The following is a 25,989-nucleotide window of genomic DNA, read 5'->3' on the forward strand; positions in this document are numbered from 1 at the left end:
GGCTACATTCTGAGAATACACTGATCTGTGATAAAAGGAGTGTCCATTTGTGAATATGAAAGTTAAAAGTTTAAGAGCATCTTTTTTTCTCAGGTCAGAGGCTGGGATCCAGGTTATTAAGGATGTTGTTGTAGAGACGTTCATTGATACCAAAATGGGATAATTAAGGATGAGATAATTGAGGCGTAGACCTCAAGGAACTATCAACCTAGGTGTAAAGCAGAAAATAAAAAAAAGATAATTCTAAGACAAATGCCAACTCTAGTAAACAATAATAAGTATACATGACATTGGGGCGCCTGGGGGGCTCAGTTGGTTAAGCGTCAGGCTCTTGTGTTCAGCTCAGGTCATGATCTCACAGTTCATGTGGTTGAGCCCTTCATCAGGCTCTGTGCTAACAGTGTGGAACCTGCTTGGGATTCTCCGTCTCCCTCTTTCTGCCCTTCCCCTGCTTACTCTCTCTCTTTCTCTCTCTCTCTCCCAAAATAAATAAACAGTAAAAAAATTTAAAAAGTAATTAGGGGTCCTTTGGTGGCTCAGACCTTTAAGCGTCTGACTTTGTCTGGGGTCATGATCTCGCGGTTCATGGGTTCCAGCCCCGCGTCGGGCTCTGTGCTGACAACTCAGAGCCTGGAGCCTGATGCAGATTCTGTGTCTCCCTCTTTCTCTACCCTCCCCTACTCATGATCTGTTTCTCTCTCTCTCTCAAAAATAAACAAACATTAAAAAAATTAAAAACAAATATTTAGAAAGGGTAAGTTACCCCAGTTAGAGAAGCACAAATCATGAAGAGTTGCCTGAACTAGTTAACACTTGAACTAATATTAAAGGAAAAGTCAAGTGTGCAGCCTAATGAATGAGACAAAGAGAATGTCATAACAGAGTGGGGGCAAGAGCAGCTTAATAAAATCATAGATAATGGAAGCCATTGTCTGGAGTGAGTCAGGAAATAGCAGTAATTTGGGGTTTTTGAAGTATAAAATACAAGGGAGGAAGGGATCTAAAGGAGGGAATCCTATGATATGGGTAATATTTACTGTTTGATAGTCTAGATCTTTATAATAGAGTATGTAGACTATATTCTTAAAGGCTAGGAACCAGAGAAAGATATAAAGCACAGAAATGCATAGTGTGATATGGCTTTTCACATAGGTGACTCTAGGAGCCAAGACATAAGTGGAATGAGACCAAGAACCGATTGGAGACCCCTCCAATTGACCAGCATTAAGTGATAAAGATCCAACAGAAAACAAAAGAGAGGAACACCATGCCATTCAATATATACTATATGCAATTTCTATGGGACTCTAAATTCTGCCACTTAATGCGACTTTGGGTATAAAAGGAGGTACATAGTTGGGCTCAGCCTGATATTCAAACTATAAGCTTTTATGTTTCTATTTAATGACAAAATATTTTATATGGTTAAAGAATAGATACTATAAATTGACCAGTGTTCCTTGTTTCTATGTAGTTCCTGCATTATGTGATTTAAATGTTGCATACTTTAACTGTGTTACCTGTATTTCTCACTTTGAAATGAGTGTTAAAATGGTACTAAAACTTGACAGGGTTATATTCTTTTCCACAGAGACTGACCATCCAGGTTAATGCTCTGTTTTAAATTTGATATTATCTAACTATGAAGAGGCTATGTTTTTTCTTTATAACCTTATTCATCATTTAAACAAAGTACTTTGACAGTTTTTGGAGGCATGGAAAAAGCCCAGGACTCTCTTGATTAAATGCTAATGAGTATTTTTTTTTTTTTTGGAAACTCAGTAGCACACAGATTTGAAACATAATATTGAGCTAAAAGCTTTCACTGAATATTGCCAATATCCACTCTAAAGAAAACGCTGTCCACTCTATTATATAATTGTTGATTTCTTGTTTTGCCATCGTAAATATAGGTTTTGAGAAGCTAATTCAATCTTAAAATCTCATACAACTAAAAAAGACATAGACATATATATATATATATATATATATATATATATATATATATACACCTAGTAACAAGAATAGGTTTTTCCAATAACATGTGATGTCAGTGAACCTTGATAAGGATTATTTCTTATACTCTGTTTTAGGGAAGAAAAATTTGGTGTAATTGGGACTCAAAGTTACTTGAAAGAGTTAATAAAACATGGGCATACATCCATAAATATATATATATGTGTGTATATATATATATATATATATATATATATATATATAAAATGTCAGGTAGCATGCTAATTGTTTATGCCTAACTCAAATAAGGAGAAATAGGCTTTTTTGCTTTGGGAAAGAAAAATCTGTCATATTAAAATTGTGTTTGCTAGGTGTTATGAAACTCAGATCTCCAGTTTTAGGTTGGGAACCATATTATTTCAATAAAGAACACCCCTTTTAAGAATTGATATAAACTTTACTTAGACGAAAACATTGTGAACATTTTGTTAGAGACCTGGAAGTACTTACAGTGATCAAAGACATACACAGTACTTTCAAGCAATTTGAATCACAGAAGAAGGAGTACTACAATGAAAAGTCAATCTTTCATTATTGAATTTTGCTTCCTCTTTACCCTGCCTCAGCTCAATATGTGTTACTGCGAGAAGGTGGTTGAATTTATTTAAGAACAATGGAGAGCATTTGGGAATTTGAAATACTTGTGCCCAAACCAGGAACTGTAACCATGTCTATTCTGTCCAAATATTATAACGAAGGCGTGGAAATTTCTCAGTGAAAGGGGAGCCAAGGAAAACTATTGAAGAACAACGTGTGTGGTGTTACGGAAGGGGATGATTGGGATAAGAACAGGGAAGTTGGAAAAGGAAAACCTGAGAAATTCCATGTCGTCCCCTTCTCTCTGCACTGTTTTTTCCAGACTCTACATTGTCTACTAAGTCAGGCACATCATTGTCCAGGAGATCTTGGTCTCACCAATTTAGGGGATATTTTTACATTTTTGTCTTTTCAGCATCGTCATAGGAGAAAACAAATGTGACCTGATAAACTTTTAATTTAATAAGGGACAACATTAGGGGCACCTGGGTGACTCAGTCCATTAAGCGTCCAACTTCAGCTCAGATCGTGATCTTGGAGTTTGTGAGCTCAAGCCCCGTTAGGGTTCTGTGCTAACAGTTGGGAGCCTGAAGCCTGCTTCAGATTCTGTCTCCCTAGTTCTCTGTCCCTCCCCCACTTGTGCTCTGTCTTTCTCTCTCTCAAAAAATAATAAAAAAATTAAATAATAATGGACATTAATCAGGCAACCTTATTATGTGAAATAGTATTTTGAAAAACATTTTAGACAGTTAAATTAAAGGCACACAATAATTTTCTGAAGACAAGAGTAAAAACAAGTAATTTCTAAAATAATTAATAAAGAAAGTCCATGCAATCTATAAAATAAGAATGCATACTTCAAATGTTCTTGTAAATAGTTGTAACTTACTCTGCAGCTATAAACACACTTTCTTTGTAATATTTACTTTAATATTCATACACATGTTTAATTCAATTTACTTGCTCCCACAATTGCCCACACCACCAGTGATATCATTCGTGGTTCTGAATAAAGGATGTTTCAGGCTTATAAAATTTCTTAATACTAAATGAAATTAAAAATAAAATATTTATTCTCTAAGACCGTGGATCAAACTTTTGTATTTTAAAATTTTTATATCTATTTCCATCTTTAATTCATTTACCACGTAAATTTACCATGACAAAATAGTTAAAAATGCTATCAATGCATATTCTAAAAAGGCTCATTTTATTTCATAATACATTTCCCTTTTTACCTGAATGATCTTCCCCTCCTGTTTGAAAGAGTTACAGAAACAGCACCATGTGAAATTGAAACTGGAAAATTTCCAGTAAGTGTGCTTAAACATATAGCCCCAAGAAATAACATTATGGGCCACCTGGGTGGCTCAGTCGGGTTGAGGGTCCTACCAGGGCTCAGGTCATGAACTCAAGGTTCACGGGTTGAGTCCCATGTCGGGTTCTGTGCTGACAGCGCAGAACCTGGAGCCTGCTTCAGATTCTGTGTCTCCCTCTCTGCCCTTCCACTGCTCATGCTCTATTTCTCTCTCTCTCTCCCTCAAAAATAAATGAACATTAAAAAAAATAACTCATTATCAAGAAACGATAATTATGAGGCCCTTTCCTTAAAAATAAAGAACTAGCATTTTTTGGTCATTTACTAGATTTCAGACTAGGAGTTATGTGAGGCTCATAAATTATCCTATTTAATCTTCACAGGAGTGCAGGGCTTAGAAGTGCTAACCCCTGAGCAGTTGAAAATTATGTATAACTTATGACTCCTCCGAACCCTAACCACTAATAGCCTACTGTGGACAGACATTACTGATAACATAAACAATCAATTAATACATATTTTGTATGTTATGTGTATCACACACTGTATTCTTATAAGCAAGTAAATGAGGTGAAAATATTAAGGAAAACATAAGGAAGAGAAAATGCATTTACACTACTATACTGTATTTATGTAAAGAAATCCACATCTAAGGGAGTCTGTGCAGATCAAACCCGTGCTGTGCAAGGGTCTGGGTCAGCCTTCTTACCCCACATTTTAAAATGAAAAAACTAGAATGTTAAAAGATCGATGCGCATGAACACTCATGATCTCACAGCCGTTAGATACAGTGTAGTAGAAACTACTTGTGCTCACCATATTGGGCTCTCCTCTCTTTCCGGGGATTTTGGGAAACCTTCCAGCTTTCCAGGAAGTTAGACTGGAGCCCTGGGACCAAACTAGCTGGTTGACTGTAAAAGGGAGTTGGTATCACTTTTGGTAGGAGGCATTTAGAAGCAAGTGGAAGTTCGCACTGTTTCTTCCACTGCCACTGCCCTCAGGGCAGCCTCAGGTTGAGATTCAGTTACTGTAAAATAGAGGCAGCTTAAATTTCTGAGCCACAACAAGTATAAAATTGCCCTAGAGAGCAGCCAACTAACAGGCATTGGACTTGAGACCAGTGAGAACTAACATGTGTTGGGTTAGATCCAGGGTATGTTTGTAACAATAGTAGTCTATCAAATCCTAAATAATGGATACAATGTGGAAGGTACCAGAAAATACTTTCTTGTTTTGTACAAAATACAACAGGTATGAATGTGTTTTCAATCAATACCATATAGAATGAGTCATTTTAGGTAGGGTTGATTTTTCTTTCTGGGTGAGACACGTTGGCATAAAAACTAGTATTAAGTGGACATTGAATAAGATGGTTTCTGAAGCCTTTTTCAGTCTTAGATACCCATGAATAAAATAACATGCATTCTCTAAAAACAAAATGATTCAGAAAAAAATATAAGAATGGCAGGGTCACAGGCTTTCTCATTGATGATTTGTTTGCTTTCATGAACATTTGCGTACATTAGTATTTTTTACGTTTATTTATTTTTGAGACAGAGAGAGACAGAGCATGAACGGGGAAGCAGCAGAGAGAGAGGGAGACACAGAATCGGAAACAGGCTCCAGGCTCCGAGCCATCAGCCCAGAGCCTGACGCGGGGCTCGAACTCACGGACCGCGAGATCGTGACCTGGCTGAAGTCGGATGCTTAACCGACTGCGCCACTCAGGCGCCCCTACCCCGGGTTCATTTAAAAGCACTATGTAGAAAAACAGTTGGATCTAAAAAAGAAAGGGATGTTAGAGGCAAAAACTAACAAACGAACAAAAACTCTGTATTATTTTGTGGCAAAATATGCAGTTATGTAGTGACATTTATGAAATATGGTACTTTAAATTCTTATTAATTTTCCAGAGGAAAAATGGATTAGAAGCCAAAGAACAAGAAAAATATGATAATTTACTTAGTGTAAAAGAAGAGATTGAGATATTTAATTATTACTCATTGAAAAACAAGATGGCCAATTGATTGTAATGAAAATGAATAAACTCAAGTGAAGAATCATGCATTATAATTATCTTCTATCTTGACACTGTTTTCTTCATTTCTGTGATATCTTGCCTATTCAATATGACAACACTGCAGATTCAGCCTTAAAAATAAATGTTGAAGTGTTATTTTGTTGAAAGAGAATAATACAAACATAATACAAAATACAAAATCATAGAAACAAACAAAATCATCTACAACATAATATAAACAAACAAAATCATCTTATGTTCCTCGGATATTGAAAGAGCAAGTGTAGGGATTAGCTCAGGAAAGTCCATAGAAGGAGATTATCACAAATTCTCGATAGGCCACCGATTTCTTCCTAGGCTTCAATAGGCTTCCAAATTTTAGTCTTTTTGATGTCCTTCTTTCCAAATCCTTCACTGTTTTACTATTTATAACATTTCTGTAAAGTAGCACAATTTCCAAGGACCAACTCCCATTTTCTAGGGTCTTTTCTTTAGTTAATCTGAAATCACATTCCTGGGAAAAAAATATTCTGAAGCAGCTTTGAGTGATAGGTGTGTAATCACAAGTGCTCTAAGGAATAACTCCTGAAGAGGAGTGATAGAAACAAGGAGAGGGAGAAGCTGGATGCAATGCAGAAGTTTCCACTGATCCTACGGATTTGGAATGGCCCATGAATTTTGCCTCAAATTAAGGCAAATTGGTCCGGTCTTTATTTGGACCTTCCTACCGACAAGAAATTGAATGTCAGAATAGATGATAGACAGATACATCATAGCTAGCTAGCTAGCTAGCTAGACAGATAAAGATGGATGATAGATAGACCCACCAGAGAAGATAATGTTGAATTCAGTTTTATGTAAGTTTTAAGGTCTGGGTCCAGTTTCCTTATTTTGCATAAGGACATACAAATTTTTCAGCACCATCTGTTGAGAAAACCATCACCTTTGTATGAACTGCATTTGTGCCCTTACTAAAAATCAGTTGTCTATATTTCTGTGAGTCTATTGCTGGGCTCTGTAGTTTATATTTAAGAGGTATCTTTCAAATTTTGGATGGGTTTCTTTATAATAATGTGGTACAGTTATTAGATCATTAAAAAAGACAATATTTTTGGGCATACATTATAACAGGTAACTGGAGAAACTGAACCATATTAAGATGGCATATATTTGGACTCAGAATTGAACTTGAAACTTGCTGTGCTGTATATATATATATATATATATATATACACATATATATATATATGTATGTATATATGTATATATATGTATATATATGTATGTATGTATATATGTATATATATGTATATATATATATACAGCACAGCAAGTTTCAAGTATACCTACCTATATATGTACATATATATATATACATATATATACATATATATATGGTATTGTTGATTTCTTTGTTTTTAAGTCTTGATTTCCACAACTTTAAAATGAGCATACTAGTTGCTGATTTTATAAGAACATGTTAAATTTATAAGAACATATCTAAATTACATAAAGTATTATAGGATTTCTAAGATAGGTCAGATTTTCATTATTAACTTTTATATTTGTAATTATGTGTTTTAAATTTTGTCATAATAAAAAATTGAATCTCTGATTTATTTCACTTCGGATAATATTCTCTAGCTCCCTCCATGTTGTTGCAAATGGAGCTGGAGTATATTCTGCTAAATGAAATAAGTCAGTAGAGAAAGACAAATACCATATGCGGAATTTACGGGAAAATAAAAGAAAGAAAAATAAATAAGTAAAGGGAAGAAAAGAGAGAGAGAGAGAGAGAGAGAGAGAGAGAGAGAGAGAGAGAGAGAAAACAAGAAACAGATTCTCTATAGAGAATAAACTGGTGATTACCAGAGGGGAGGTCGGTGGGAGATGGGTTAAATAGGTGATGGGGATTAAGGAGTATACTAGTTGTGATGAGCACTGGGTGTTGTATGGAAATGTTGCATCACTGTATTGTACACCTGAAATTAATATCATATTGTATGTTAGCTAACTGGAATTTAAATAAAAACTTAAAAAATAAATCATTAAGGGCATATTTTGGATCAGTAAGATGACTCCTTTACAACCAAATGCAGCATACGATTTTTGAATCCATTTCTCTATCTGTGGCAAACAATTCAAATGATACCAAGGTCAACACCGCAAATGAGGATTTTACTGTGGTTTAAATATAGCAAGTGGTAGGGACATGCAGGATGAGAATGTGTAAAGTCCTATAGGCACACTGAATTAAAACAAGACGACAAAAGCAAGACAAACATACCATAATTTCCTTAGTTACCTCCCAAAGGCCATATCTCCAAATACCATAACATTGGGACTTAGGGATTCAATATATGAATTTTAGGGACACAGATGAGTCCATAGCAACTGGCTAGTCAGACCCATAAATGAACTAAAACAATATAAGGCTTAGAGGGAATGTTGTAGGAGTAGAAGAAAGGGCGGGGGGGGGGGAGGGGGAGCTGAATTTGCAAAGTTTTGTCAGGAAAACTGAGTAGGATACGTGAACTATATAAAGTTTGGGAGAAACTTGATAGAGGAGAGAGGAAGAATGCTTCACGTAGAGGGAATAACAGAAGCAGAGAGATAAGAGAGTCCCTTATGCAGACAATGGGATTAGTGAGTTCCATCTTAATGGAGAAGAGAGAGTTTGAGATCAGAAAAAGATTGAGACTGTGAAAGTTCGCTGGATGTAAGTATTAAGGTTTGTGTATCATGTTGTGGAATAGGAAATTAATCCTGTGGGTCACACTTTTGCTTAGTTATTTATAGGGACTGAACTGGACAAGGTAAACAAAGGAGGTAGTTTCCTTGACATAGGGGTAAACTTACTCCAAATTTGTTCACTACTGGCAATAACATTAATGTGTTTGGTTTGCTATTGAGTATATCATCACGATAACAAAAAGTGAACATGACCATTGTTTTTCTTATAGAATAAAGGCCTGACCCAGATATTGGCATTGCTTTGGCTTATTGAGAATACGGGAACCTGTAAGGGTTAAGAATATAGGATATTGGATGTTATCAATGGCATATATAATAATCTATAGTTACAGTCACTTTGAAGTTATATAACCAGAGCCAGTAAATAGCTGAATTATGGTTTTAAAAATATAGGCAGCATATTAAATGGAAAAAGTTTAAATAGTTCAATTTTGATTTATTTTTGGATTTACAGAAAAAATAAGTTAAAGTTTATTACAAAGATATATTATCTCCTAGAATATATTATCTCCTTGGAATATGTCTTTAATATAAAGTATAATTTTACATATTGAAAATTTAAGGGTCTTAGTGATCAGATTCTTGATCAATAAACATTATTATGGCATAGGTCACTCAGAGCTTGCATAATTATCAGAATATTAATAATTCTGATTGGGTCTTGCCATTGTTATTTTCTTGACTTCTATTTCACAGATGATGACCTGATGTCCTTTTGTCCACTTACTGAAGAATGTTGATTATTTTTAGGATTTATCCAATGACATCATTTTTATATGCAAGATGCTGATGGGAAGAGAGGAATTGTATTCAGAGAGGTTTTACCGAAATGACTACCCCTACAGGGGTACTTGTGTATTAAATTTAACTCAATTCATGACAACTTTAATCCACAAGGAGCGATTTGGGGAAAGATGATAAAGATAAACAGACATTAAAAAAATAATTTTCCTTTCAGGATTTGCAGCACATGCACCCAAAGAGATTTAAGTCAAATAACCATGTAACCACATGTTTCTTGTGTGGCTTACTCAGAGAATGTAGCCAAAAATGGGAAAATGGGAAATTGCTAAATCAACAAATGTCTACAATGATGGTAAAATACGTGAAAAAGCCCCTTACCTTATGTAACTAAAATAAACATTTGGTCAAAAATCATGAAATCTAGTCATAAAAAAATCATAAATTCTTTTTTTAATTTTTTTAACGTTTATTAATTATTGAGAGACAGAGACAGACAGAACATGAGTATGGGAGGGGCAAAGAGAGAGGGAGACACAGAATCTGAAGCAGGCTCCAGGCTTCCAGCTGTCAGCACAGAGCCCGATGCGGGGCTCGAACCCACAAACCGTGAGATCACGACCTGAGCCGAAGTCGGACGCTTAACCGACTAAGCCACCCAGGCGCCCCCAAAAATCATAAAGTCTTTTAATAAATACCTCTTTAAAAGAATTTAGAGCATATAAAATTTCATTTTTACATCAATCTTGTGAAATACGACCAAGTGCTTTTCTTTAAGCATAAAGTTCTGCATCATCTTTCTTTCAAAAGAAAGATACATTCAAAAGAAAGAAAATTATACGATTTTAAATGTGTTTTTACTTTCTTTTAGCTGGGGTGAGTGCTTCAAGTTACTTAGAAAATAATCTCAGTGCAATTCTTGATTTTGACAGTTCTTCTCTAGCTCGATCCCTTACTCCTCAGAACACTCATTTTGAAACTTTCCTTTATTGAATCTAAGTCTTTTTGCTTGGTTTCCTTAGGGAGAAAAAGCAACAATTCCTCTTTGTTTGTTTGCACTCATACTTTACCAGTTGAGGTAATGGGTGTACAACCAGTATACATGTGTTTTGAAACCTTCACAATTGATTTTTAATAGGCACACTACCGTTGGGTGCAAAAGTGCCTGGGATGTATTAAGTGATGGCCACAGGTTGCGGGCAACAAGATATGTTACAGAGGACATGATAAACGTTGGTTGTGCAGACCCTGAGCTACGGACCCAGTTATATAATTCTCTGCCATCTTAATTCTCTATGTTACAACACAGACAAGTTATAGAAACATAAAACCTTGTCTAAGTTTGTATGTTTATCAAAGGTATCTTGATTATACATCTGGATGCAGAGCATAAGCTGTGAATCAGTGCTAAGATTAACTTAAAAGAGTTCAGATATATTTATGTATCTCTGAGAGTAGAAAGACGATGACCATGGCTCATTTCCATGAGTATGGCTTCTTGGAGTCCTAGTACCATTCAGATTAAGCTGCGTCTCTGTGTCTTTGTCTGTGATACCTGAGAGACTGTCGTACATCTTAAAAAGCACAGCATACTAGAAAAATCCTGAGATGTAAAGTCTGGCTGAACAGGATTTTGCAACTTGACTTATTTGCTAGTTTGAATGACTTCAATTCAATTGTATTACATTATGAGCATTCTCAATTTCCATCTCAATGTAATAAAATAATCTATTCCTCATAGGATTATTGAAGAGATTAAAAGGATAATGTGTGCAAACACCTAGCACAGTGGGACTGAATAGTAGGAGTCAGGGTGCCTGGGTGACTCAGGCCATTAAGCGTCCGACTTCGGCTCAGGTCATGATCTCACCATTTGTGGGTTTGAGCCCTGTGGTTTGTGGGTTTGAGTCCAGTGTAGAGTCCCGCTTTGGGCTCTGTGCTGACAGCTCAGAGCCTGAAGCCTGCTTTGGATTCTGTGTCTCCCTCTCTCTCTGCCCCCCCCACCCCCCCGCTGGTGCTCTGTCTCTCCATCTCTCAAAAATCAATGGTTATTTTTTTTTAAGTAGTAAGAGTTCAAAAGATATAGCTTCATTCTCCTCCAAGTCCCTTATAAAAGTGGTGAAATAAGTTCTCTTGCATTTACACACCTTTTAAAGCAATTGTAATTAAAACGAAGTATCCCAGATGCCTCTTATTGAAAAGAACTTTGTCAAATAAAAATGGTGGACTAAGCTAAGTGACAGCAGTAATGCCATTAAAAATTTATAAGTGATTATTAGTTCCACTTTTATGTATTTTCACCCTATTGTCTTTTTAGAACCTATTTTTCTAATTTAGTATATAATAATTTTTTATGATTAGGTACTTATACCAACACATGCTATTTAAAATCACCCTGGCTGACATTGAAATCTCCACCTCGGTGGCGGTAGACTGCTAATTCAAAGTTCTTTTTCTATACACTCTCACAGAACATCATTAACAATTACCCTTAAAGAAGTGCGTCTTGATGATAATGATGGTGTGCCATAAACTCCCATTTACTTGGGTCTTAAACAACCATAAAACTTAAATCGCCAGAATTTATTTCTATTCTTTATCAGTGGCAACTAGGTCATACCACAGTTGAAATCAAACAGAGAACACCCTCATGCAAGCTCTTCGCGCTGTTCAAGGATCTAATTATCGCTACTTGCTGTCGTTCTATACTAGGAATTCACACCCACAGATTACTCTTTGCCATCTTTAGGTCAGATGTTCCTCTGGTTGGGTCCAAGGGCCATTTACTCTGGCGTAGGAAGATTAATTCCTTAAGTAGTTTAGTTGATGGTAACATACTTTAAATCATGTTTTTATCCGTTTCCATTTTCTCTCATTTTTGAACATGCTCATCACTTCGCTATAAATTAACATTTTAGTATGCTTTCCGTTTCATTGTCTCCAGTTTATGCACGAATAACATGAAAAGTCTCAAGGAGTTCTAATCAATGTAAACCTAATGCTCTAGGCCAGGCTAGTTTATTGATCCCAAATAAGGTCACTTTCTTAGCGTGAGTTGTAGGAAAATCCGTAGCCAAATTGTATACCTAATATTTTGTGTGTATTTTTAATCATTCTTATTTTTACTCTTGATCTTGCCTGTGTACACATTCATATATATAGAAAGACACACACACACAATACATATGTTTTATATAATTCTTTAGTGTTAAATATATGTATGTATAACATGCATTCAGCTAGATCTTTGAGGTTAGGTAGATATGTGTCTTGAAATTTTAGCATGAACTGACTTCAAGATGCCAGTACCATGGTGCAGATACAACACCTGCAATACCTGTTTCCATTGGAGGCATGCATTGGTGTTTATAAATAATATCCTTTGGACTGTAGTAAAAAAAAAAAAAAAGGTGACTCAGCAACAGCGGGGAATTTCACTACAGAATGTTTCATATAATAAAGCTATTCATGTTACAAACATTTTTATGAAGTTCTACATAGTCTTTAATCACAAATACCCATAATCTACCAAGTTTAAGGTAATTTAGAATCTGGATAGTTTGAAACACTGGACAATTTGAAGTCTGAATAAGTGTGTCGTATTCTCAAGATCCATAAGTTATTATACATTTGTTTATTTCAATCAGTAATCCGTGAAAAATCTTAACTTGCATCAGTAGGAGAAAAATAGGAATGATAAACCAAGTAACTAGTTTTTTTTTTCCTTGCAACAATTCTCTATTTTTAAAAATCTCTTTTTAAAATAATATATTCTTTGATTGAAGAAGGTTTAAATGCAACTTATTGTTTTGTAGTTAGGCAAGTTTTTGGATAATTGGCATTCACTTCATTTGAAATTATTTTGTTTCTCTGAATTTTAAGTATCAGTGCTTTATTATATGTTATGTGAATTTATAAAACTGTAGACATGCTATTTTTTCTATTTAAAATATAATTATCGAATTATATATCATTTGTAAATCATTTGTAAATACAAATTTTGCTTTGCTGTTGAAACTTGGACATGTATCGAAACTGTAACTAAAGGGGGCGCCTGGGTGGCGCAGTCGGTTAAGCGTCCGACTTCAGCCAGGTCACGATCTCGCGGTCCGTGAGTTCGAGCCCTGCGTCAGGCTCTGGGCTGATGGCTCGGAGCCTGGAGCCTGTTTCCGATTCTGTGTCTCCCTCTCTTTCTGCCCCTCCCCCGTTCATGCTCTGTCTCTCTCTGTCCCAAAAATAAATAAAAACATTGAAAAAAAATTAAAAAAAATAAATAAATAAAAAAGAAACTATTACTAAAGAAGATGTTGAATTATTAAAAAGTATTAATGTTGGAATTAAATTTAAATACACATATCTAGCTTAAAGAAAATCTATATGATCAATCTAAAAACATGATGTGCATACATATATTAAATACTATACAATTATACAAACTGTGTGTGTGTGTGTGTGTGTTTTCTCATGATATTTTGTTATCGATTAGGAAGTATTCAATAGGTGGCAACAGAAACAAATTTAAATCCAGTTTACTCCACTCCTACCTGTGAAACCTCAGATAAATAGCTTTATCTTTCTACTGTCAGAATTTTAGTTATAACAAAAAGAACTTTAAAAATTCATTTGATGACCTTTCTAGCTCTATCATTTATTTAAAAATGCTATTATATAATTTCTTAGACTAGAGGCTCAAATAATTATCTAACGGAATTTTAAGTATATTGAGCTATTGCAATTCTCAGGTTGGATGTAAAATTCAAATTAAATGGAAAATCCTTCTTGCATTTATTTTTTAAGAACCCCAATTTATCTTATTAATAAAGATGGCAATGAAGTTTGAGCCACTGAATTTATTTATATCGCATTTTAAAGCCAAATTTGAAGACTTTCTGTAAAGGAATCCGTTAAAAGCAGAGAAAAATATGGCAGATAGAGAGGACCATTTATGGGTGTCAGTGGTGTGCTAGATACTACAAGGCCTGCTTTACAACAATTACCTCAATTAATCATGAAATCAGTTTTCTGAAATAGGTATTATTTTTCCTATCATCAAAACCATTTTATAGAGGAGACACCTCGGTTCAAATTTTAGAGAACATGCATTCAGAAAGTTATTAATAAGTTATGGAATCAGGCTGCAAGCCCAGGTCTTTCCAACTCCGGAAAATGCATTTTTGTAAGCTGTTGGCTTATTTTCAGCTAGTGCCTCTGAGAATAAGGCAAACTGGAATTCATCTCCAAACTCCGCCATTCATAAGCTGACTCTTCCAACAGAGGGTGATGATGCCTGATAATTTCAAAGCTAGAGCTTTGTCTGTATTATGATGTTTTGGATAGACTCTGGTAACCTTTTCTATTAATCTCAGCCTTCCCAATTTGATTTCAAATGTTATCCAGAATTGTGACAAAGTTGAAAGAAATAGATGAGTGAAGAAAGCTGAATTTGTGGGTAGAGGCTAAGATAATGATTTAGTATATCCAATTTATTTATTTTTTCTCATCAAGATACTAGAAGCTTCCAGATGGTAGAAACATCTGACTCTGCCACTCTCTGTACTGATAAAAAGGAAGAGCATTTTCAAACTTGGTTGACTCTCATATGATAATATATTGATATTTTTGTTTTGCTTTGATATATTTTTTTCCAGAAATTCTTTCTCTGTCTGAAAATTTAAATTTTCGAGGGAATTTACTCTACACAGGTATGGGTATCTGGATTCCACTACCTTTGCTCTTATTTCTAAGAAAGTTGTTTCGATTGTAATGCCAAATCGTTAAGGACTTTGGTTGATAATAAGTTATAATTTTGACAAATCTAACTGCTGATGTAAAGTTTCTTTTTGCTCGGTCTATATTTCACATTAATTTAAGTTCCATAAGTCATTTGGTGGAAGATAACTTATCACACAATACAATTGCTTCTTTCCACTCCAAAAATAGGACTAGATCTGTAATTTTAAATCCCTTTAACTGTAAACTCACAGTTACATTACGAGAATAATATTGCACTGCTTGTACTTCAGAAATCGATTTATAGATTTCTTTTGCACTTAAAAATGTTAGTTATAAGCCACTGAAATCTTAAAGTCCTGACACGAACATACGAAAATCAGACATTCCATGAGAAAAATTTTTATGTTCCATTTTTCAAGTCAAGGTAATGGGGATGTGTCTGTCAAGGTCGTTTTTTCCATGTAGAGTGTATATTATACAGTGCTTTATTTCCTCTATTCTAAATTCTACACATTTGGCAACATGAGATTAAAAATCAATGAGTAAATGATGACATAAAAAAGCAGAGGAACTCAGGGGCACCTGGGTGGCTCAGTTGGTTAAGCCTTGGACTTTGGCTTGGGTCACAATCTTGCAGTTTGTGTGTTCGAGCCCCGTGTTTGTTGGGGTCTGTGCTGACAGCCCAGAGTTTGGAGCCTGCTTCAGATTCTGTGTCTCCCTCTCTCTTTGTTCTTCCCCCCACTCATGCTCTGTCTCTCTCTGTCTCTCAAAAATAAATCAACTTTAAACAAATTTTACAAAATGTATAGAAAATCAGAGTTTACATAAGCTCTTAGCGTGATGTACAACGCACTTTTCATCCGAAGAAATGGCTTGAGGTTTTAACCTATAAATCTTTGGACATAATCCTGGGTTGATTCACTTTTGATAAAGTAGTATTTATGCTTATGTAAAAGACTTAAAATTATTAATATTTTCTATTCTTTCTGTATGTTCTTTTTAATCACATGATTGAGAATTAATTGGTTAACAATTCATCTCTTTCTTTTTTGTTTAAGTATAGCTGTGCCAAATGGTTATATCCAAACAAACTTTATTCAGGAGTTTCCAAACAAAATATACAAACCCTGTCAGTTATTTAATAGACGAGACATTGTTATTCATTGATTCATACAAATGACTTATTATTTTGGAAGTGGAGGAAACACAGCATCTATTATGAATGACTACTTTCAATAAACAATTTCAATCTTAAAGTAATCCATTAAACTGAATCATTTAAAAATACCTTAAATGTACATTACATCCCTAATCTGCACAGTAGTGCTGTGTATCCCCTAAATAATTCATTCCCTTACCCCCCTGGAAAGTAGTCAGAAGGATTTTTTATATAATTTTTTTTTTCAGGTTTTGAAATAGTCTTTGATTTAGTCTGAGAAACCTCCATATTTAGAGGGTTTAGGCAATGGAATGCTAGTAACTGAAGAATTGATGCCATTTATTTTGAGACAAAATAAAAATGAAAAGTTTTTAGGCCAAAGATGAGTTGTTTTGTTATATATCTAACAGCACTGTTAGAAGTAAATGTGTTTTTTAAGTAAAGAAGTAAATATATTTAATAATTCCTCCTACCCAAATCCTTCATTTGAATCAAATGGAGCATCCATTCTATTTTAGAAACATGAACCCTGGCACGTATTTTTTAACTCTGCAGTTTTCATTGAATTGATTACTACAATTTTGTAGAAACTCTGAAGAATATAAGAGTGAAGTGGAACATTTGGCCTCAATGCATAAGAATGTAAGACATAATTGGGGACTTCCGTTACGTTTCCTGTTAATGATGACAAAGGCATAATGTGAAAAATCCTGTAAGAATGAACTAAGACTGAAAGGCAGGGAGGTGAATATTTTTTTGTGGTTCTATTACTTACACTTTGAGAACATGAGCAGATATTCCATATTATTTTCTGTGAATAGAATCGAAAGCCATAGATAGCATAAGATTGTCTTTTACATTTTACAAACCTTCTTTGTTAAAAAAATATATTATGCATATTTTAGAATTTACAATTATATTCTACACTGTGTATTTGCATTCAAATTTATTATTACTTTCCTGATCCAGTATTTACTTTAGTAAGTTAACTGGATTTTTAGAGTGCCAATTTCATTAGACTCAAGATTAGTGTTAAAAATTTAATTTTGACATGTATTTGCTTCTGACATTCATTTTCAAATAAGATTAGAAATATGTGTATAAACAGTAAATTTTCTCTGACATTGATCAACAGTTATGTGATATATTTCAACAGAATGTGGGTTTTAGAAATGCACTTCCATCATACATTAAAAAGAAATTTGCAAACTTACAAAATAAGATGCATTGTTATCCTGATGATATATATATATATATATATATATATATATATAATTAAATGTATATTTAGTTTAAAAAAAAGCTGCATTACCAAAGATCTTGATGACACAGAAAATAATATTGTTTGAAGATACATGTCCTTGACAAGTCTGGGAAAAAAAAATAATGGTTCTACGATTACTTTTTGATGATTCAGACATTGACAAAGCACTTCTAATTTTTTTCAGCTCAGTTTGCCTCTATTTACCTATTCTTCTTACGTTTTGGATCGATAGTATCTTCAATATCACAAGAGAAAATTAAAACATTATACAGAGTGAAATCTAACATATTAAAAACATTATGTACAATTTTCAAAATGTGTTGAGGAAAAAATAAAGTGACTTGTAAAGAATAACATTATATATATATATATAATACATATAATTATTTATAGATTTAAATTACAAATTTTGTGTTTTCTTATAATTATAATAAAGTTTAAATGCATTTGAATCAACATTAATTATATAATTTACCTAGCACTATTTTGCCTTGTGTTACTTATCATCTAATATTATAAAAGCAAAACTCATTACCAGTTATTAGGTCATTTAACTAAGGCATTACAGCATTCTATGCCAAATATTATTTGATTTTTAATACAGTTGTGTTTTAGACAGTAGGCCTTTAAATTACTATCTATACAAAAATTTACTCTTCGTATTAATCCCTCAAATTAACACTGATTCCCTAGTTAATTAAGAAATTGGTTATGTTATGAATTATTAATCAGTTATGTATTTTTAAATTTTTTTTAATGTTTGCTTATTGTTGAGAGACAGAGAGAGAGAGAGAGAGAGGGCACAAACAGGGCAGGGGCAGAGAGAGAGGGAGACACAGAATCTGAAGCAGCCTCCAGGCTCCAAGCTATCAGCACAGAGCCCAATGTGGGGCTTGAACCCATGAACCACGAGATCATGACCTCAGCTGAAGTCGGACACTTAACCGACTGAGCCACCCAGGAGCCCCAAATCAGTCATGTATTAAATGAGTTAAGGTTATTATTGCTAATTGTGTAAATTTTGTCATTTTTTCATTTTGTCATTTTGTAATCTCTCTGCCTCATTTTCCTCATCTGTAAAATGAGAAACATGATTGGACCTACCTCTGTTTGCTCTTATAAGCGTTCAATTTGGTGATCTAATTCAACTGTGTGTTGCAGGTTCTGATGGGCAGTAAACACCCTTTTTTTTTTTTTTTCTCCAGCGATACAGGCACACACCCACACACATTTTTTTAAGATATAAAATACACCAGGATTTTTCCTGAACCTCTGTTTGGTATGAATTTATATTGAGCCATAATTTTACAACCTTACTTTGACTATAAATTAATAAGGATTTATGAGGTTTGGGGAGCACCTGAGGATTTATCTTTAAAATCCCCTTGTAGAACATATTTATAAATTCATTTTGCATAGACGGTAACCCAGACAAGAGATTTCTCTCAGCCAATGATTTAGGACAAATGGGGGGAAATCAGTAGGTATTCTGATGTTGATGTTATGATATTTTTGTCCCTACACAATTATTTCCCTGTAACAGAGTGGTTTTCTAAGTACACAAACTGAATTTAAACAGAGTTTGCAATTCTTTTATTGTAGCTAAAACAGAGTTAGTAGAATCCCTTCTCTCTTTTTTTAATATTTATTTATTTTTGAGAGAGAGAGAGAGAGAGAGAGATGGAAAGGGAGCAGGGGAGGGGCAGAGAGAGAGACAGCGTCCCAAGCCGTCTGAGTGCTGTCAGCACAAAGCCCGAAGCAGGGCTCGAACTCACAAACGGTGAGATCATGACCTAATGTGAAATCAAGAGTCCCACGTTTAACCAACTGAGCTACCCAGGCACCCATCCGTCTTTCTTCTTCTTCTTTCTTCTTTCTTCCTTCCTCCTTCTTCCTTCCTCCTTCTTCTCCTTCTCCTTCTCCTTCTCCTTCTCCTTCTCCTTCTCCTTCTCCTTCTCCTTCTCCTTCTTCTTCTCTTTCTTCTTCTTCTTCTCCTCCTCCTCCTCCTCCTCCTCCTCCTCCTTCTACTCCTTCTCCTTCTTCTCCTCCTTCTCCTTTTCCTTCTTCTTCTTCTCCTCCTCCTTCCTCTCCTTCTCCTTTCTCTCTTTCTCCTCCTCCTCCTCCCCTTCTTCTTCTTCTTCTTCTTCTTCTTCTTCTTCTTCTTCTTCTTCTTCTTCCTTTTTACATTTATTTATTTATTTTGAGGGAGAGAGTGAGAGCCAGTGGGTTAGGGCAGAGAGACAGAGAAAGAATCCCAAGCAGACTCTTCACTGTCAGTGCAGAGCCCAATGCGGGGCTTGATCTCACGAACCATGACATCTTGACCTGAGCTGAGATCGAGCCGGAGGCTTCACTGACTGAGCCACCCAGGTGCCCCAGTAATGCCTCTTCTGAAGGCAATTCTAAAGAAATACTTAACAATTATAAAATGCACGTCTGCCATTCTTCTTGATTTTTTAACTTACTAACAGACGCCTGTGTTAAACTGATCTGTTGACGTAGCACAACTTAGTGTATCCTGAGGTTTAGTGGAGAACACATGGCAACATTAAGAAGAGGGACAGTCAGAAAGGTGGTGACATGTCCAAGATGTGAAATAAATTGTTGAGTTAGGAAGTAAAACCAGGTGAGCTAAATTTTCAGCAAACAGTCAGCTGCCCCAAGTGTCAATTAATTTTTCCTCTAAGAAACCACTGTCATTTAAGTCATTTGTCACTCATTTATCAAACATTTAAGGGAAGTGCAATGGTGAACAACATATGCACAACACCTCCTCTGGAATTTAAAAAGTACCGGAGAACAAAGAAAATGAACGAGGGTGAGTCTCAAGAAAACTAGAAGATGGCAAGGAGCATGTAACAAGGACACCTAATTGAGACTATGGGTCCAGGAGAAAGGCTCCCACTTTTTCTAAACCTCAGTTTCCTAATCTGAAATTAGACAGGTGATTCTTTGAGATAATTATTTATGAAACCATTAGTAATCTTGGTAGTTATTATGATATGAAAAAAAATCATGAGATCATTTAATTGTTTCTGAGATTTAGAAACATACATGTACGATTTAGATATTCTTAATATGGTTTCAGCTTCTAATCTTTTTTTTTCCATTATCGTAATTTATTCAAGTGAGTCTTGCTTCATATCAAGGTTTATTGATTTAAACTTTATTCAACGTATTTCTTCATGTTTAAATACTAGACTTACCCCTACTTCAACTACTCCTGCCTCTTCTCTTCTGTACATTTTTTAGTTTTTAGGAAAGTGTTTCTCAACTGGGGTGACTTTGCCTCCCAGAGGATATTTGGCAATATCTGGAGATATTTTTGATTGTCACCACTTGGGGTCAGAGGGATGATATTAATATCCAGTGGGTAGAGAAGGTATTGATGCTGCTATATATCCTATAATGCATGGTATATCATCCTAAAGCAAAAAAATGATCTGCCTCAACATGTCAAAAGTGCCAAGGTTGAGAAAACCTGCTATGGAAAAAAAAAAATTCCCCTCCTTCATTCATCTCCTATGTTTTCACACTCTTTGTTTTTAAATTATTTTAATGTTTATTTATTTTTTAGAGAGAGAGAGAGAGAGAGAGAGAGAGAGAGAGAGAGCACAAGTGGGGGAACGGCAGAGAAAGAGGGACACACAGAATCTGAAGCAGGCTCCAGGCTCTGAGCCATCAGCACAGAGCCCAATGCGGGGCTGGAACCCACCAACTGTGAGATCATGACCTGAGCGGAAGTCAGCTGCTTAACCAACTGACCCACCCACGTGCCCCTATGTTTTCACACTCTTAAACAAGCCACATAGTGTAAGGATATTTGTTTTTAATATGTAAATTACTAAATTTATTAATTGATTTCTTTACCCAGGCCAGCCTGTTGTGTGACACTGACAAATTTACTTCTTTATCGACACATTTATTTATGCATCAACAAATATTCCCTGAGGATTTACTATGTGTGGGGCATTCTGCTCTTATTGCAAAGATGAATAACACCTCAGCCACTTCCATCACAATAGAGAAAATGTATTTAAACGCTGAGGGATGTGTAATGTTTAGACTGTTTGTGGCTTAAATATATTTCAAAGCCTAGGTTGATGGTATGAAGGATATTTCAGTGTAAATACATAGACATAAGTAACTAGGGGATAAATTATCTTGACAGTTCCATCTAATTTTATTTATTATCTTAAAAACTTATTCAAAAAAGTCTATCCATTTCTTATTACCAATAAGTCAGATAACCTGTCATACTACAAGAAACTTAAGAAGGTCAATTAAGCTTTAGAAACTATGCCATGAGCACAACGGCTAATCCCTTGCTACTTTTCTCTTAATTGAATTTAAACTACCAGTTTTCTTTAGTTCTCCTTAGCTCAGAAAACTTACTTAATGTGCCAAGACTAATATAATACCATAGCTGTCATCAAATTAAATGCAATCTAATTTCTATTAAAATATAAGGAAGGAACTGTGTCCAAAAGTATTCATCAAAATATATGCGGCTGCATTGACAGGGCAGCTCCACAGAGGCTGTGAAACAATCTGCTTTTCAATGTTTTTTCCGTGCATTTTTCCTTACACCGTGTGACTTTTTGATGCTCGTTTGGATTTTTTTGTTCTCCAAGGGTTTTGTTTTAATTTTTTAATTTCCTGATCTCAATGTTTACTACAGGCCCACGGGTACCTACAATGTACTATCTGATACTATCTCATACGTGTTGTTGTCTGAATGCATGGGCAAATGGAGTCAGGTGCCAAGTCTAGGGAAGAGTGGTCAAAACGTACTTCCTGGTCTACATTCTATGGAGTACTCTTTTTTTTTTCTCTTAAAATATGGACAGTTTCTAACTAATTCTCAATGATATCAAGGTCCAAATTACTACAATCTGTTCTGCCAGGAATGAATTCCAACATGGGTAATATATTATCTAAATTTTATATTCCTGGCGTATGCAACGCATAGTCCTACTAGAGCAGGAATACACATACAGAGAAAAAAACATAAAGGATGGAATTAAAAAATTATACCTGCAAAAGCATTCATCACCTTTTGCTTCCCCCTACATTTTTTTATCCAAATGATTGTGTAAAGTCATTTAGCATAGAGCATGGAAATAGGAAATTATATGACAGAACAAATAACAAATGGTCAAGAACTTCTTTTGAAATTATTTTCAAATCATCATATTTAAGTATTAAGGAAATGCCATTACAAATATTTAGTAGTGAAAATATTTAATTTTAATAGGGAAAAGGGAAAAATGTGAAGATTTAATCTCTTCATAAAAAATATGAAGAGAGATATTTTACCCTTAGTGGGAAGGCCACAGGGTCCCGTTAGTGCAACTTGGCATTGGATTATAGACATCTCCAGCTGAACTTGTGAGAAACAGGCTGAAAAAATGAAATTGCTGGAGTAGGTTTTCAGAAGCAAGAAAGTGACACACCTTAAAATGCCAAGCCAATGACATTTTGGGAAATTTTCTCCAGATAAGAAGGGGAAATGAGAAGCCCACAGAGAAGAAAATCTAAGGAGTAAATAGAATATTCTGGAAAGCGTTTTAATGATTGAGGCAGAGGGCAGAATATCAGATGGCATGGAAAGGAAAGACAGCAGACCTGACTGTTTATTTGACAGCACAGGAGCTAGGCAATTGAAGTAAGATGGGAGATAATTTAGAGAAGGATCTGATGTTCAGACACATTCCTATTCAGTCACTGCCACAGCAAAATGGTGTTAGAGTTTTTCTGAAGCCCATGGAGATGTGAGAAAGTGACTCTTTTGTTGTAATAAATAACAAGCAATTCTCAAGTAGCTAACAGTATTTTCTTTCTTTGGGTATCCTTTAGATCCAAAGAATAGGTAAGGTCATTTTGGACACATGTTATACTTGCTTTTAGTGGTGAAGATTGCCCAACCAGAATTTTCTTTGCATATGCACACTGCCTCAGTAAAGGCTAGTAGCCTAGAGAGAGATCCCCTATGGACTCATTTTCAGAAAATAGTATCTGCTATTGTCTAATAAAAAATAACTTCCAGGAGTGCCTGGGGGGCTTAGTCAGTTAAGAATCTGACTCCTGATTTCAGCTCAGGTCATGATCTCATGTTGGTCATGAGATTGAGCCCCATGTTGGGCTCTGCACTGACAGCACAGAACCTGCTTGGGATTCTCTGTCTCTCCCTCTCTCTCTGCCTCTCCCTTGCTCATGTGCTCTGTTTCTGTCACTCAAAAATAAATAAACAAACTTGAAAAAAATTCCATTATGCCATTGTTGAGAGACAATTTCCTAGAAATTGTTGGTAGAGAGTGGGGATGGAAGGAAGGAAGTGAGAATAGGTGAAAAGGTGGGAAAAGAAAAAGATAGAATTTACAAGGGACTCAGTCCCAGTATTAGGAGAAGAGACTCAGGTATTGGATAAATTAGAGGCAATAAGAAAGCACTACAGTGATTAATTATGGGGGAAGAAAAGAATAGCATATAAAGAAAGACAAGTTTGTTTAAGATACTCATGATCTAGTTCAAAATTTTAATTAAGGCTCAGCTTATGTTTCAGATTATTCCATATGTAGGTTTCAGATTATTCTATATGTTTTATGTACCAAGGTGAAATTTAGTGACCAACTTTATATGAACTTTAGACTTACTAGATAGATCATGCCAGTTATCTCTATATTGTACTTCTTTATTATATTTCCTTCATAAGTGCAGGTATTAAATAATCCTACACAATTTTACAAACAGGAAATTTAAAAAATCTCTTTAGGTATGCAAAAGAATGTTATTTTATGATCAGTTCTGAAATAAGATGTCCTTTTAGGTATATGTATTCATAGAGTTGACCAGTGTTGTCAGTCCTATTACAGGAAACTAATTAAAGGTTATCAGTGTGGATGCTACCACCTTAAAGAATGTTTGGAATGTATGAAGCCATGCTTGTTGTCACCAGGACAGAAAGTCTTTACCAGAAGACAATGGTGGGAATTAGAGATGCCAAAGGACCAACAGTGGATGGTAAGTTTCACATTACTGAGATTGTCTTACTTGAAATGCCTTTATTTCTCCCACTGAATCATGATGGATTTGCGACAGATAACTTTTAAGATGACGCAAATAATTAGAAAGAGGCAGAAATCATTAACTCACTGATCTAATCTCTTGCCACAATTCCTTTTTCCCTAAGCACATTCTACGTGAGGCAGGCATATGTGACATAGACCCTACTAAGGAGACAAGGTTGGAAATGGCTGTGTGAGGCTGCTGGAAATGTTTCACTTTCTTTACAAAAGGAAACAAATAGGGAAGGCATCAGTTGTTGACTCTTTTGCCCCTGTTTCCATCTTTGTAATTTGAATGTGGATGCTGGCATCCGTCTTAGAAAAATCAGATCATGAGCATGAGGGGGGAAATGGAAGATGAAAATAGAACAGATGATGTCTAAGAGCATTGCTAAACTCCTTCTTGGCCCTGGACTTCTTAGCTCCAAACTTCTTAACATGTATTTATTTATTTATCTATCTATTTATTTATTTATTTACTTATTTTTGTTTGATTTTGAGGGAGAGAGGGACAGAGAGACAGGGAGACAGAATGCGAGTGAGTGAGGGGCAGAGAGGGAAGGAGACACAGAATTCAAAGCAGGCTCCAGGCTGTCAGCACAGGACCCCATGCAGGGCTCAGACTCGTGAACTGCGAGATCGTGACCTAAGCTGAAGTCAGACGCTGAGCCACCCAGGCATCCCATCCAGCACCAAACTTCTATTTTAAGAAGAGAAGAAGAAATATCTATATATTTAAATCACTTTATCCATGCTTTTTTATATGTCAATATTCTCTCCATGTGTAAGTGCGTTCAGTTTAGATTAATCTTTGCTTATAATTTGTTTAAAAATTGACAATTTTCTGGCAATACTAAGGCATTTCTTTAAAACAACCTTACATTGTGAGCCTTTGAATTTTTGTTTTGAAAAAGTTTTACATGAAATACGGTTTGAACAACCATTTCCTATTAGTTACTGAAATCCACTTCTAGAAAATCAGAATTAGAAACACGAGTGGAAAAAATAAATTTCTAAAACAGATGAAATCTATTAATAAACCACACCGATAATTTTACTGACAAACAAGAAAAGATACGAGAGAAAATATAAAGTCTATGGCTTACTAATAATTTAAATTAACGATGATCATTGATTTGAATATAGCATTTAAGTCACTTCAATTTACCATTACAACTCTAGAAAGACCATGCTAAGAAATATCTTTCTGGTATAGGGAAATGTTTCATAGGAAAAATTTTGAAGTAACCGAAGAATGGGTCATCACATTTTTTGTGTGTGTTATATTCTTGCATTAAAATTTAGGGGTTTTCTGTAAAATTTTAACTCTTAACTATTTCATATGCAAATCATTCTGTATCTAAGCTGCGGTGGTACCTG

This window comes from Felis catus, chromosome C2, assembly GCF_018350175.1.
Source record: "Felis catus isolate Fca126 chromosome C2, F.catus_Fca126_mat1.0, whole genome shotgun sequence".
Lineage (NCBI taxonomy): Eukaryota > Metazoa > Chordata > Mammalia > Carnivora > Felidae > Felis > Felis catus.